The sequence below is a fragment of the Meleagris gallopavo genome, chromosome 4 (assembly GCF_905368555.1).
Source record: "Meleagris gallopavo chromosome 4, MGAL_WU_HG_1.1, whole genome shotgun sequence".
NCBI lineage: Eukaryota > Metazoa > Chordata > Aves > Galliformes > Phasianidae > Meleagris > Meleagris gallopavo.
The window spans coordinates 12,480,438-12,496,635 of record NC_139407.1 but is presented as its reverse complement, the minus strand read 5'-3'; the positions used below and the strand labels follow the sequence as shown (position 1 = coordinate 12,496,635).

Below are 16,198 nucleotides of genomic sequence, written 5' to 3'. Positions count from 1 at the left end.
AAAGTGCAGAGGGGCTATGATGTACCCATCATATGTACTTGGAAAGAGAGAAGAGGGAGCAGAGTAATGTATGAGCTTTCTGGCCACAATGACAGACCTGCGTTTCTCTGACCTTCCTGCAGTTTCCAATTCTTGTATGCATAACATGATACTTGACCTGCTAATTATTTGTAAGCCTAAGAGGTTTGATACTGCAGTATTAATAACTGTAAGCAGTAAAGGAGAGAACTCTTCCAAAATTACAGGGGCACTGTTAGAGTTCACCCACTTACTGCTGCCTTGGCATACAGCCCAAATGAGTTTATCCCTTCTGTTCACATCAAACCTACTGGCTGCAAATGTACCTCAGATAAAACACCTTCAAATTGTAGTAGGTTCTTGTGAAGGTAGCAAAATCGGTTTTTAATTTTGAATTGGTGCCATGGAATGTAAAAATTCTTACAGTACTACTGTATTATGTAACAGACTGCACAGCATACAGAAAAGCAAATATTGAGTTCACAGTGCTCGAGGAAATGATATTTTAGAGACCCAGAAAAATATGAGCATGGTGGGTTAGAATGGGGCTGCACAGCAGGAGCTGACTTCTAAATGATATGAGCACCTTTAGACCTACCCACTAAAATGAGAATGGATTCATATTTCTTATCTTCCTGCTCAGCAGAAACAGAAAGAAATCGGTAAGTAAAAAGTCCTGATTTTACAAGGTTATAACAAGTCAGAGCTCTAACCTTTCAGTAGAAGTGAGGATCTGGCAACATTTACAAGGCCTACCCTGAAAGTTATGCCTCTCATTTTATTATATTGGCCCATGATGTCAGAGGCAGATGTTGGCGGTATGGCTGTAGAGGCTGAACTTTCCCACCAGTATTCCATTACATTTTGTTGCCATGAGGCAGATGGCAGCAGAGGAACAGTCTGACAGAAAGGTGTCTGACTTGGAAGCCTGTATAAAACAAAGGTGTGACACGGAATTCCTCTATGCAGAAAACATAGAGGAATTTATCAACACGTGCTGGACGTTTATGGAGATCAAACAGTGGATGTGAGCGCAGTGAGGTGGTGGGTGGTGCATTTCAGCAGTGGTGACAGCAACAGTGGGTCTCCTCTGGTGCAGATGTTCACAAGCTCAGTATGCAGACTCTTGTTCATGGCTGGTGAAGATGTGTAGCTCATGGTGTGACTATGCTGAAGAATAGTGTTTTGTAGCTGAGAATGCAATCTATCAAACAGTGTTTTCGTTTTCTTTTATCTGTTCTAATTTCCATGGGCATAAATAGGAAGCATTACTTTTGGAATGACCTATGTGTATACTTTGCTTTGGCTTGCAGAACATGAAATGCATGTTGTTTTTCAGAAAAGTAAAATGGTGTTTTATTAATGGGAATTGGTCTGCTTTTGCTTTTTTCTGTGTTCTCCATTTGCTTTATTCTTTTTCAAAAACCTATTGAGAGAACTGGAAGGAAGAACTTCAGGGATGTAACTGTAAAATATACATTTCAGAAAACAAAGGTAAACATGTACTAAAAAGGAGGGGAATGCTTGATAGCCTACAAATTCATAATTGAAAGAATTATGTTTCGTTCACTCTAAATTGTTCTAATCCCAAGACAAAATTTGTCTTGGATTCCAGGAACTAATAAATCCATCAATCAAGGGATTCAATCCAGCAACCAAGGGATAAATACAGCCAAAACTGCCAATAGGAAATGAAAGATAATAGCAAAAGGCCTTTGTTGAAAGTAAACGTTTGTCAAATGTGAAAAGGTAAAATCAGGAGAGTCCAAAATCTCTCTTCTTTTGAGATTTGTCTATAAACAGTCACAGTATGCCATTTAACTATGGATTTCTATGTTCTGATTGTTATACATATAATCCTTTAATGAAGTTGCAATGAGTCCGTTTAAAAAAAAAACAAAAAACAACAACAGTTTGGCTGAACTTTAACCCTTGAACTAAAATTGATCTGATCTGATTTTGCAGCAAAAGTATCTGAGAGTGGGTACAGTACAGCTCTTTCATTGATATCACATCAGTCTCTGGAGCTGATCCTGGCGTGGTGGAAGTTTACATGCAAACTGAGGGTCTTCCACTCACATCTGATCTGCTTCCAGATCTGATGTCAATGGAGGCAGTGTACATCCTACGCTGCTGCTCTCCAGCTTGGCCTTCCTCCAGAAACTTAATGTTTTTCTTCAGTTGCATCTATGCCTCTGAGGAAAAAGAGAATGACATCCATATGTTTAAAATTAAAGCAGAGTCAACATTTTGAGTGAAAAAAAAACACACATGTTTGTAGACCTACAGTAATACGGTGAAAGGGTAAATTTCTTGAAATAACAGTTTTGATCTCCAAGCTGCTGATGCTATTGAGTTGGTTATATTCAGTTGAAAGAGATCAGCAGAAAGATGCATGTAGATTGCTATGGTTTTCCTTTGGTAGCTAAATTTTCGTCCATATTCTTTACTGTAATTTTTTTTTTTTTTTAAATCAAAGATGAGAATTTGGCAATAAGTCAGTAAATTCATATTCAGTATACATGAAAAAGCAGTTAACTTGGAAAGCTAGTGAAGGCAGCTCGAGACAGGAGACTAGGAATCTACCATCAATCTTTTTGTTGCACTTGAACATGGCTCTAATGTGTTTTCTGAAGAGAAATTTGGATTATTGCAGTTGCATAATGCAACAAATGCAAATACATTCTAAACAAAATGATTCCCTTGCACGCAGAATGAAAACAGACAGAAGGAAATCATTTATTGCAGAATCCTTCTAAGTCCTGAACAAAACTCCTCTAGGTTTGTTTAGCCCAGGAAAAAGAAGGCTGAGGGAAAGTCTCATGGTAGCTTACAACTCCTTGCAAAGGGAGCAGAGGGGCAGTGATGAGCTCTCCTCTCTGGTGATCCAGAAATTTTTTAATGAGAGCAAGATGAAATGTTTGGTCCTTATCATATATCTTTATTTGTTAAAGATTATTTCTGAAGCTCTTTTGGTATAACAAGTGAAATGAGCTAAAATCTTGGATCTCTATAATATCAAGATGATTTTGGATCAACTACTGTTGGTAGTAATAAACAGATCTGAATGCCACCTACTTAGATATACATGGCCCTGGCCCTGACCACTTGTCAACTGACTTGTGTCATTTTACCAAAAACCTAAATACAATTGCTAGAAGTGCTTATTAGTTTGCCTGAGTTAAGTGTGGGTGTGCTGGCTTCTGCACCACAATGCCTGACAAAAAGGGGTTGACAGTCTGAAGAAAATGACAACCATATCTATATTTGCCTCTTCTTCTCCTTAGCAGAGGGGGGAGAGAGCTGTGGTGCTCTGAGCTGGAAAAGCATGACAAAATGGCAGCTGCCACCAGTGCTACAAGGCATCCCAGACCCCTAGCCTGGCTGCAGGCATTTTCGAGTGCACTGCACCTGATATTTTCATAGATTTTGAGAGCATTCATTCTCTTATACTGCTGTGTAGAAAAGCCACACATGAGAAATCTTTTTCTTATTAAATCTAAACATAAAAAGAAAATTTCACAAATCTGTTGGTCTGGCTGTTTCCCAGTCATATGTCATCTGAATTACATTACCACAATATTCCAGACATTAAATTAAAGACAGTAGGAGCAAGTATAGTTGACATCTGTGCAACATTTAAAACTAAGGAACTTCCAGTGGTTTCTTTAATCCCAGCCAAATTACGGCTTTTACCACACTCTTCCTTCTATAATGCCAATTTTTTTTTTTCCTCTCTTGCAAATGCATTCACAAGATCACAACTGTGCAGCTGCAGGGTGCCCCTTGCTGTTGCTGTGTGGGCTGTCCCTGCCCACAGTCATACTGAGGAGAGGAGGGGATGCTGTCCTGCCTTCCCTATTTTGGAAGGTCTGAACAGAGATCACTGGGAATGTGCAGTGCCAGGAAAGGGCAAATCCTGGTGCTCAAGCAGAGTTCTCACCCCTTCTTTTCTCAGTGCAGAGAAGAAATCAGTAAGGGTCAACTGTCCTCACAAGGAGCATGTGAGGTACTGGAATGTGGCAGCCAGAGAGACTGTGAAACCTACGTCCCTGGTAGTTTTCAAGACTTAGTGCTGTGAATGGTGACCTGGGCAATGGTGCCAACAATCCATCTATAAGGAAGGGGTTTTCTTCAGCAAAAGTTTAAACACTTGCTCCTATATTATGAGGGAAATAAGGCAATAGCCATCACTGGAACAGAGCAGCGGTTGCTTAATCCTAACTCTGACTTTTGATGATCTACCTGCAATGAGGTGGAAGACTTTTTGTTTTTCTCCACTTCTTATGGTGAAAAATCTTAAAAGCGTCTGGTTAACAGGCAAGTGCCTACCAAGCAGTCCATCGGTGCCCACTGCTGTCCCAGGGGCTCCTCTCTGCAGCCCACCCACCGTGGCGGGCCTGCATGGGAGCGATGAGGGATGCCTTGCAATGCCCTGCATCCCCTTGTTTTCCTCTGTGTTTGTTCAGCTGTGAGTATATTTGGAAATGCACTGGTGGTGGATGGGTTGTTTTGGCTCAGCAGAAGGAAGACTGTGGTAGAAGCACTATGTTTTCCAGAACAATTATCTGATTGATATCATTCTTCTTTCCTCTTAATAGAAACAATCCTCTATGGCTTTGAGATGGACTTAACCACATAGGCCAGAAAAATTATATTTTGGCTTAGTTTACTTGAACATAAATAGTATTTTCTGTGGAGTCGATCAGGCAAAGTTAAATATAATAATGTGAGATGTTACAAGAGAAACATTTCCTCTACCTTTAATATTTCCATCACTAACTATTCTGGTGTGGAAAAGCTGTGATTTCTACATGTTCCTTTCCCAAGAGAGAGAAGAGTAAAATAACTTGAGAAAACATTGGTGCTTTCTGTGACAATGAAATGAATACTTTGCATAGAAAAATATGTGAATGCTAGTAGAAATGAACTTTTCATTTTTTGCTCTAAATATCTGTTCAATATACTTCTCTCTGTTATATTTGGAGATTGAGGCACAGAAAAGAAAGCTGGGAGTATACTTTTTTGTTTTTTAAATTTCCAGCCACATTCTGATATGTGGGCTTTAGCAGATTGCTTACAAAGACTGCATGTTGTGATGAGAGCAAGAGGGAACCTATCTTAATTTCATTTTACAGAGTACCAATGGTGCTTTGATGTACCCCTCTGCGTTGTCCCACTGAGCTCTATGTCATTAAGGCTATGCAATCTGTTAAGCAGTGGATATCAGAGGGCAAGTGGGATCTTCTCATGTTGCTGGGCAGAGTTTTGTTTTCTACGGATTTTTTACCCTGAATGAAGAAGCTTGAGAAGTGAGATTTTCATAGGGAGCACTCCTTCTCAAGCTGCAAGGGGTAGATGTTTGGGTACAGTCCCTGGGCAGTGACACCCACACATGCAAGTCATGCAGACTGTGAGGAGGACCCTGGCATAGTGACTAAAGCATCACGCTAGATTATTTTCCCTTAGGGCCCACAGGTTTGTGAGTGAGATAGGGAAGGGATATTGGTACTCTGGCTACTGCCACACCAGAGAGTGGTGTATTGCACTTCTATTTGCTAAATTTTACCAATCGACCCTCTTGCTCTTAGTTTGGGAAGGAAGGCATGAGACCTCCCCACTTCCCTGAGATTCAGGTAACTAATGGATTTCCCTCTCTGCCACCTCTTTTATTTTTCTTTCTTCTGTTTTTTTGTTTGTTTGTTTGTTTGTTTTGTTGTTGTTGTTGTTTTTTTTTTTAAGTTCTGGCAGCCTGCTTATGACACTGCCAGACAACTGCTATTTACAGCCATCCCTTACAACATCATCTTCTTTATGTCCAGACCTAAACTTGAATATCTGCAAGGACCAAGTAAGCTTCAATTTAGTATGCACATACTCCTGAAATAAGTATGTGCATGTTGTTCCCTCTGAGGGATCAGAGAGAAAGGAATGCTATTTGACATTTTATTTCTATTTTGTTGTTCTCTTTCATTTGCTTACTTTTCAGTTATGATTTTTAAACAGCTAAAAACAATGAGATTCAAATACAAAGTCCAACTGTTTTAACATCAGCCAGATATCTGATATCTTCCAGGAGATCTGGGGTCCAGAAATCAATGAATAAATTACCATCATCCAGTGAATAAAACAGTCATCCAGTCATCTGAGTAAGTACAGCACAGATGTGCCCTTTCACTTCACTAACATATACTGTATGCAGAATACCTTAAACATGATGCAATTTCATGTTTCGTAATATGTACTTTTTTGTAAAACATCATCTTCATTTGCAATTGCTTGAAGACACTGCTAAAAATGCGATGGCTATTATTGTCTGTTGCAGTTGACTAGTCATTCTAGAAACTTTTTTTCCCCTAGCTGATAAAAGAGAACATTTTAATATAAATTAACTCAATAAAAAATATTTATTAAAACAGCAGTCAATAATCTGCTTCTCCTAGTATGCATCTAGTATTGTATTAGAGTAAGAGCACATATTATCATCTTACTAAAAGGAAAACTACTGAAATAAAAAGATTTATTAAAGAATAACATAAACAATCTGCTCAATTAGGCTTCTTAATTACTTAGGTGTGTAATTATAGAAGTGACATAATGTTTATGTGAGCTTCTCAAGAATAACAATGAATTGCAATGTGTTTTCTAGCAAGGAAGATTTGCTTAAATGAACCAGTTCTGAGTCCAGCAGGGCTACTCACATGACAACAGAAGAGTGAACAGGGAGAGGCATTCCCTAAGGCACAGTCAAAAGGGCATAGAGGCAAGGCTGTGGAATATGAGGTTTGATCAGTGTCTGAAAGGTTAGTGCTCGGTCTCATTTTTCTTCTGCTCTATTTCAAGTATTTGTGCAGAACCTGTGGGCAGCATAAACAGAGCTTAGATTGGTGGTGCTCCCAGCTCACCACTGTGCCAGGTGAGCAAGGAGTTGGAAAGCTGGGGAGGTGCCTTCTTCCTTTTAGAGCTCGTGTGTCTCACACTGTGATTGCCTGTCTCCTACTTTTTGTATCTCATTTGCTCATTTGGTCAAAAAAAATATCAAATATATCTCTCCTAATCACTCAGCTTACAGAGCAAATTCATCCTCATTACAGCAAATTTTTCTCCGTATAGCCCTATTTCATCTCTAATCTTCCCATTATGACAGGAAAACATGCCCTGCAGCCATGCCTTATGATGTCAGATTGAGAGGCTTTTGGCTGGATGAGCAAAAGACTGTTTAACAGGGAATTTTAAATGTGTATGTTCTGACTGTGTAGTCATCACTGGTCTCGAAAAGGAAAGGAAATGCCTCTGCTTAGCTTGACCTGTAGTTTTCCTTCTGCAGCAGTATAAGATAATTTCAAGTAGAAAATACAGCTGAGGGTTGACCTTCTGCATCCACCTGGTACAAGTGTTCCTGATGGCAGAGTGTCAAGATCTACAGCGTGGGGTGCCATTTGTGACCAGCCAGAGTGCTTGTTCTGTGGCATTTCAACTGACCTGAACCTGGCCAATTGCTTTAATATAGTAGTCAAAATAATTCATTGTTATCTTTGAGTCATATTGCTAGCCTACTCCCAGCATGGTGACTGGTGACGTCCATGCAGTACCATGGCCTGATTAACTGTCCTGCCTGAAGTGTGGTCTGTAGTGTTTTCACAGCAGAAAAATGACTTTCAAGATAATGCCCCTCAAGATGTAGGGGAATTAGCGCATCCTTCCCTTGCTTTGGCTGCAACTCATTCGTGAATAACTTTTCTCATTGGTAGATATCACATCCATAGGGTGGCCTAAGACCTTGAGGAAGTGCTAGCAAAGCTGGATTTTGTTGCATCAAGAGTGTGCAATGCTTTGAACCACTTTTGACACGAGTGTTAAAAAAAAAAGTGCAAGAAGTGGCTTATAGTCTGTGATTTGAAGTGAAACCACTGAAGATCTTGGTTCAGTACAACTTCTATGATACTACAGTAAGAACAACAGAAATTGCTGCTTTGAAGAATGGGATTTCTCTTCCTATGTTGCTACTTATCCCTCTCAGATACTTCTCATGCCTTGTCCATGGTGTCCAGCAGTCCACATCTGTACTGAGTGTGGACTATCTAACTGTCCACACTATGTAACTGGGATTACATAGTGTTTGCTTTAAGTAAAGCAAGGAAGTTAACACGCTTTGAAGTTATTCAGACCTGATCACAGCTGCCAAGAATGACTGGAAATATTTTGAAGCCTGAGCAGATCAGGGTCACTGATCTTCTTGGTGGGAACAGCCACACACTCTGCACACTGAACTTAGGAGGTAAAGGCGACTCCAAACCAGTATCAACCAAAATGCTGAATAGCACCACCTGCAAGTACAAGTCCACATTGTGAGGGGCAAGCAGCTAAGGGTGGCCACTGTTACAATGATTTAACCAGTAAGGAATCCAGGCATTCCTATGTAGGGACAGAGTTTGATGTGCATCAAAAATTAACAAGATCTAGCAAATTAACAGCTTCTTTGAAACTCTGATAAACTTCCTCTGCTACCAAAGGTATCTCAGAGCATGTATCACACATAGGGATTTTTGGTTTAGGGACTGTGCATGTCACATCCTGATTGTACTGTTTTACTCTCTTCCATAGGCAGCTTGCTGTGATGCATTGGCTTTTTCCAAAGCAGGCTTTACTTGGATTGTTGTTCCCCAGGCTTTGACCAGAGGAGAAGAAAGCAGGCACTGGAGATGAGTGATACAGAGATCTGCATGAATCAAACTGGGGCTGTCAGTGAGGCTTGCTGTGTTGTGACCCTGCAGCTCTAGCGTGGCCATTTGGTCCATCTGTGGGCACCCATCCTGCGATGGTCAGGGAGCTCCCTGATCCTTGACCCACATGCAGACTGTGGGTCTGTGATTCCTTCTTCCCAAGTGAACTGTGGTAAAGTTAAATGACTTTTGGGGCACTTAAGGTAACTATGGAAAAATGTTGGAGGGCTGTCAGCACTTCCATGATTTAGCCTAACTCCTCTCAGCAGAGCGAATGTTCACAGTCAGAGGGGAAATCTCGCCTGTAGCTGTGTGCAAGCCAACTAACTTAGTCTGAAAGGACTAAATTAACCTTAGATAAGAGGTTTTTGTGCATGGTTGGTTAGTATATTAGAGATGTCTCAGTGAGAGCCCAAGCAAAGCGAAGGGAAGGAGGAGGCTTGGCCAAACATCTGCCCAGCCTGACCTGATCTCTTCCCATCCCTGCATCAACCTGGACCTAGCTTTCTTGTCTTGCCTGCCAGGGCTGCTGGCACTCAGCATGAAATGCTGTCCCACACTCTAACATTGATCTCTAACATTGATTTACTGAGAGCTGTTAACTTGAGGCTATTTCCGTTTTTTTTTGTTGTTGTTGTTGTTGTTTTTTTTTTTTTTTTTTTTTTTTTAAGAACCACTCACCCTCACCTGCCAAGAAAATAGAGGGACCCCCTGCTACTCCTCAGCTGCATTTAAAGAGGGATTTCAAGCTCAAGGAAAGGGATATACTTGGTGTGGCAAGTGGATCTCACAGACAATGATAAAAGCAGTGCAATCACTCTGTTGTGTTTTGTTTCAAATGTCATTGTATTTCAGAAAGTGACTACTGTTCATTACTTTTGGTAGTCAGTAAAACGTAACCATTAATTGGATCTTTGTTTGACAGTCACTTATCCCTCATTATACTTATACTCAGGAATTGGCTGTCTACTTGATATGACAAAGTTGTTCTTCATCAAGCTGAGTATGAGCTTCATCTTGTTCAAAGCATCCTTGCATCCCTCAGGCCCTGGCTCCAGCAGGAATGGCAATTCATGTGCTTAAAGCAGAGTAACCCTTTTGGATATCACCTGCCTGCAGTGAGCAGTAGAACTAGTGTGGGGTTGTCTATGGCCTGGGTTATGCATTCCAGCTCTACTGTGCTTGCTATGTGAAGAATGAAGTTGGCTCTTGACAGCTGGTGGCATTCACAGGATGTATGGTGGCTGCTGCACATCAGTTCTGAGCTGACGCAGGGTCAGGGGCTGCCTGGCAGGCTGAGATAAGACCGTGCTTTGTCAAGAGTTTTCTAGGCTACAGAGGCTACAAAACCAAGGGCTGTCTAGAAACACATCACTGTTAGTCCTTTGGAAATCACCACACACACAAAAAGGACAACAGCAGCATGCATATTAAGAGCAGGAATTACATGCAAGACAGCTGCTTTAAACCCTCCTTAAGACTCCAAAATAACCTTGAAGCTCCTTTGAACCCTCTCTTTCAGGATTCTTTGTGTGCATCTACAGAAAAGAGACTGTATCTGAGTTGCTGTTCTACTACACTCCCTCCTGAGAAGCCAGAATGGTCCTTTTGCAGTCAGTTGTACAGTAAAAGTCTTGAAATTCCTTTAAGTTGAAAATTGGGTCCAGCCTGCTGTGTAATGAGCAAAGATCAGGGAATCACAAAGATGTGTATGACCATTTTTTGATTCTCTGAATTAGACTGGAGACTAAATGGATTAGACCAGGATCTCCAGCCTGCCCTCATTATTATACTAAAAATATTTTACTGTAACTTTGCAGATGGCAAGCTTGATATATCTTATATGAAGTTTGAGATTTAAGCTATCCAGTTGGCAAAACTACCATACTGTAGAACTAAAACAATACAAATATATTTACAGCAATTATTTTGATCTTACATATCAGGCAGCAGCATGAAAGGAATACAAAAATATATATATTTATGCCTCTTAACCAAAAGTTAATAATAACTGATATTTGGAGTTAATTACTGAAAAACTGAAGTTTGGGGTCTTCATTTTTATATGCAGGACAAACCCCCAGAGGTGTCTGTAACCGGGTTTATAGCTAGAGACAAGAAATTTCTTCACCATTGGAAATATGCATACTTCTGTTGAGTCATTTAGGGAGGGAAAATTATTGTATTGAGGCAACATGTTCAGATAAAGCCAAAGGTAGGATTAGGTTAGTCATGGAAGGTCTCATCTCTCCTCCTGACCCTAAATATTTGGAGGGAAAGAGCAAGTAACAGAAGTTGATGCAATGTTGTTGCTTTCAAATATCTGTCGAGTTAGAGCTATCATCAGCCCCCGCAAATGGATGAACTTACTCGTGGGAGATGGAATTGCGCTAGCCTGGACTTGAACTGACTTGGAAACAGTTTTTCCATCCTGCAAAACATAAGGTTTGTCTTCTTCATCCTTTCTCAGTCTGACATGTATTTTTCAGGAAAAAGGCAGTAGGTACATAGTCAGAGAATCTTCCCAGTCTCAGGGAGCCTGGGCTGGAGGGGCTGTGCTGTCATTTTCTGCCTCTCTGGTGGGAGAAGCTCCTATAGGGGGGCCCTTCTTCTTTTGGCAGAAATTCTGCTCTGGACATGAGAAAGTACACAGATTATATTTCACTGGAAAATATTCTTGCAGAGCATTTTGATTTTGATGAAAAAGCATTTTCTTTTCCTTCGTGAATGGAAAATACGACCCCCACTCTGTATTAGCTGTGTTTTGCATGCAGGCAAACACAATTCTTCCCACAACAGTTCTATTTTACATGCAAGCATAAACACATTTCTCTTTGTTATTGGTTGTGGAGTACTTTGAATAGGAAATCATTCCCAGTGCTGATAGTGAGTGCAGCTTACAGACAGCTTGTTGGCCTCATACCCTACGTGCCCCACTAGTCCATGGGATGCTTTGTGCTGCTATGAAGCAGTGCCTCTCTTGGTTTCCTGCATGATTTGTATTTTCTTGTTGTGTGCAATAAGGACTGTGCACTATGTTTAAATTTGTATTTTTAAGCAGGCATGGTCTCAGCCCTCCCCTGTGATAAGAACAATTATTCTGACCTCTATCTATCTAGGTTCTTGCATCTTTAGCTGCCACACTTTTGGCATTTTGTTTCTTAGATAAAGGCTAAAAGCCAAGCATCAAAACTGAAATTATTACATTAATATGTGTGAACACACAAATACGCTTCTGTTGCTCAGAAGCTCTTCATTTCATTTATTTCTACTGTCAGAGATTTCTTGTGAAGAAAGATTGCACCGGAAGGAGAGACAAAGGTAGGTGGGTGGTAGGGTAGATAGGTAGGTAAATAGTCTCCGAAAGAAAGGGCAGAAGAGGCCATTGTGTAAGTCCTTTGTTTGAACTGCACTGAACATTATTTCCTGGAGCCTTTCACAATAGCTGAAGGACTTTGTGTCTGGCAGGTAATTGTAGTCTGCCAAGGTTTGATGATGGAGAAGCAAGCAAAACATCATTCATAAAACATGTCCACAGTACATGCACTACAATCAGCTGGATCGGCTGGCTCTGTAGGAAGAGCCAGCATACAAGACCTGGGAAGTCCTAGCAGCTGTGCTCTAACCCTGAATGCTATATATTATTTATTCACTTTGTTCTGCCTAAGCTGGGACGTGGGGACAGACATAAATTTGATTTGCCTTTTAGAGTACATTTGAACAGATGTAACAGGTGTCTGTCAGTGCATTTACCTTGTGTGAGGAGCGCTTACCATAATTAACAGGGAAATGTGTGTCAGGGCAGGGCTTGTAGTGTTTGCTAAATTCAGAACCCTCCAAAGCTTGGGCTCACTTGAAAGGGTGTGTAGCTCAGGGTCCTACAGAGCATGGGGCCTATTGCAGCTGTGCTGATCTTGCTTGCCTACAGCCATCCCTGAGGATAAGTCCCCTGAAGCCCAGCTTGCTTGCTGTAATGCTGCCAGGAGGCAAACTTAAACACAAAACAGAATAACCTACATTAGCAATAGGACTTTCTTTCCCTGTTGACTCTCTGTAGTAAGATTTCCGTCTTCATAAGGATGTATTTTTTTCTTTTTCGTGCAGCCAGCCAATTCTGTTTTTTTCACAGGAAATCACGATTTCTTTCTGTCTGTTCTGCAAGTGACACGATGTGAGCCTGCTCTAAAGAAGAAAGCACGTAGCTGCAGTTAGCCTGGGAATAAATATGCTTTGCAGTATAATAGTCTGGGCTCCGCACCGACCACAGCAACATGGCTGCTGTTTTGGAGCTGTCTCACATCTGTCCAGAGAGAAATCTAGGCAGCTGGAGTTTGCTTCTGCCTGGAAAAGAGCATGGAGGCATACCCACTCATATGCTGGCCAATCCTTTCAGCACAGACAAATCCCATGAGAAATGAAAGGGAATACACATCATCCTAGCTTTACCTTACTATGAAATTTAGGATTTAGCTCTGTTATCTTGCTCAGGAATGGGAAGTCAGTGGTGAAAGATGGATATTAATGGTACATTCAGAGTTGATTTCTCCTGTGTTGGTCAAACTGTTTAAAGAAGGAAAGAAATTCTGTTTCCCTGAGTTGGTTGTAGTTATGCATAGCTATTTCTCAAGATAGACAGTCTTGGGTTGGATTCACAGGCTTTGAATAAAGTCACTTTTAGCTTATTGACACTTTTTTCCTGAAAAAAAAATTACTTTGAAACCACTGACAGACTCACCAGTTGTATGGTGTAGACAGGTGACCCTCGGAGTCTAAGGACACCTCCTGACAGTATGCAGCTTAACCAGCCATGCAAGGTATGTCTTCATAGCCACAATTAGCAGCAAAGCCTGGCACTGCTGAGGATCGATGACATAGTGACAGTTTCAGTGCAAGCTGTCTGACCCAATAGTCTGGCCTTTGCATCAGCCAAGAAGAACTTGTTTCATGATTCTTGCCTCAGCTTTAGTTTCTTCTATTTGTGCTTGTTTCCATCTCTCTGTTGTTACGTGAGCTGTGAAAACAGAGACCATAGTCTGCAAGGGAGATTCTGCAAATATTTCAGTCTAAGTTACTGCCATTTTTATTGCTAAACTTCATTTCTGGTGCACCTTTAACTCTATGTTGCTTTCCTCAATTAAGTATATGATGGTACTGAGCAATGTCTTTTCAATTCTTGTCTGTGTATAAATGAATTCTAATTTTCTTTCTCAGTATGATTCTGGCCCTGCATCTAGTTTTCTTATGATTTATATTTCATTCAGAGATATGAGCCTTCCTGAAGCCTACTGCCTAATAATTAATTAAGCTCATTTTAAGTCATTAATCTATTGTTCTGCATGATTTTTCCAGAACACATCTAAGATGTCTGATGCAATTTTTATTCTCAGTCCTTTTAATGCAAGTCTTTTCTATAACTGCCTGCCTTTATTTTCCATTTGCATCACCTGCAAGTGATTATCAATACAAGCCTAATGGATTTACAGTAACCCTTGAAAAATTAGATACTTGAGGTGACGCCATTTTACTTTTTTTTTTTTTTTTTTTAAGAAGTCTAGTATTCTGCTCAGCCACCACAGCAGTATGTTCAGAAACCCATGTGGACTAAATGTATCAGAATTAAGATAACCTAAATCCATTTGCTGTGGTATTGAAGACTAACACACAGACAACCCTGGGTCTCAGTATTTGGAAATGACTTGTAATTATTCTGTATTTTCCAACCCTCAACATGCATATCTCCCAACTCTTTGGTGAAGACTCTTTTGAGCTGTCTTTAACATTTATCAGGGGAAATTCTGAGATCTCTGTTGGAGCTCTCCAATTTGCAGCAGAGCAGCTGACCCATTTCTGTTTAGGGCAATGTGTCTTTGGTTATAAAATCATCATTCTTTATAAGATTCTAGCAAGAGGACAAATGGATGTATTTTTTACTCTGGGTGACATCTTTAAGCTGATAGACAGACACTATTTGCCCAGCATTTTTTAATCTCCATTTCATGAAAAATGAAGGTGTTTGGCTCAGAATTTTAATTTGATTTATATTCAATTTATCTCAACAATTTTCAGCCTACTTGATATCAAAACAAGAACATTAGCTTTGGTCAAAGGTTACCATGTGATTTAATAGTGATAAAGAATGTTGATTTTTCTCATCATTTTTTAAGTTCTCAAAAACTGAATTAAAAATTCACTAAGTTTCATCCCAAATCAATTATGTTTAAAACTTGTGGGAAATACGACTTTGAAAGACTTTTGACAATCCAAAAAAGCTGCGTTGTGCCAAACATTCTAAGTTTGACCCCTTGAGAGGAGGTGGTCGTGTCCACCACAGCACTGTATCAGTTAGGGAGGCTCTTTGATACCTTTCAGACCCCATGGTGGCTGAATTTAGCTTATCAAGGGCCTTACTGCTGAACATACATCTTACTAAAAAAACTATAATTCCAAACATTTTACTGGTCATCAAGGCTGTACATATCCTACTGCCAGCCTGAGGAATGTTCTGGCAAAGGACCAGACAAACTTAACCTCACCTTCAAATTTTGCTCTTGTTACAGAGACTACATTCTGATCTCACCACCAGAACAGTGTTTTCTCCAATAGTTTTTCCAGTTTGATCAATGTCAACGGTGAAATATGCTTACTTTCAGGACAGAACTGGGAACTCCAATTCCAGCTCAGGATGCAGTGGGCTGAACTATCATCCAGTTTTCCAGATTTTTACATCTGTTGTGTACGAGACTGATATTCGTTTCCCTCCAGCTTGTTCCTGGAGCAAGGTAAATGCAATATTTATTTTCAGTACACAGTTTTACTTTCTCCTTCAAGTTAATTTAGTCCCTATTATTCCTTATATTTTGTGCCTTTAAGCATGGGTAACATGTATTGTGAGAGTTCTTTTCAACTTTTGCTGTTCGGGGAAATTGGACTGGGCTCAGTGTATAACACAAGAACATAAATTAGTAATAATAAATTAGTTTATAAAAAGTCAGAATTAAGGAATATTGCAGGAGGAGATGTATAAAAAAGAAACCCTATAAAGTAATTATGAGGCACAGACTACATTTATAACTGCCAGCTTGCAAAGAAAACTTTTCTTCTTGGTAAATATATGGGCATGCAGAGTTCCCTTTCTATTGTTTTCCACAAAACCTTTTCAAGTACATCTGTAGTTGCCTTATCGAAGTTAAAGAGTCCTAACTAGCAGTACGCATGTCTGGGAAATCTTTTGCTACTGTTTGAGCATAGTCTTTACCTGCTAAAAAGCCTCCAGACAACTTCTGTGATTTTCATAAATATATTCAGTTTCAGAGCCACTGTTGGATAGGATGCAGTGTAATGTTCGCTTGTGTACTGGCTATACGCACGTATAATTTCATCAGTCAATCACTTTTAAAAGAATGTGTCCCATCAAATTACTTAGCATTTCATAACCTGAAGATTTAGTTCTTAGTAAA

At 40.1% G+C, this 16,198-nt stretch overlaps 1 protein-coding gene across 1 annotated transcript in view; it reads left to right on the top strand.

Moving 5' to 3' along the window:
- The window catches only part of IQCM (IQ motif containing M), a 274,157-nt gene that overhangs the window by 145,249 nt on the left and 112,710 nt on the right, over positions 1–16,198 (top strand). Inside the window, exons 20-22 of the mRNA XM_085222190.1 lie at positions 6,095–6,167; positions 6,668–6,821; positions 15,392–15,520. The gene's annotated coding sequence lies outside the window, so the exon portion shown is untranslated. The remainder of the gene's footprint in view (positions 1–6,094; positions 6,168–6,667; positions 6,822–15,391; positions 15,521–16,198) is intronic.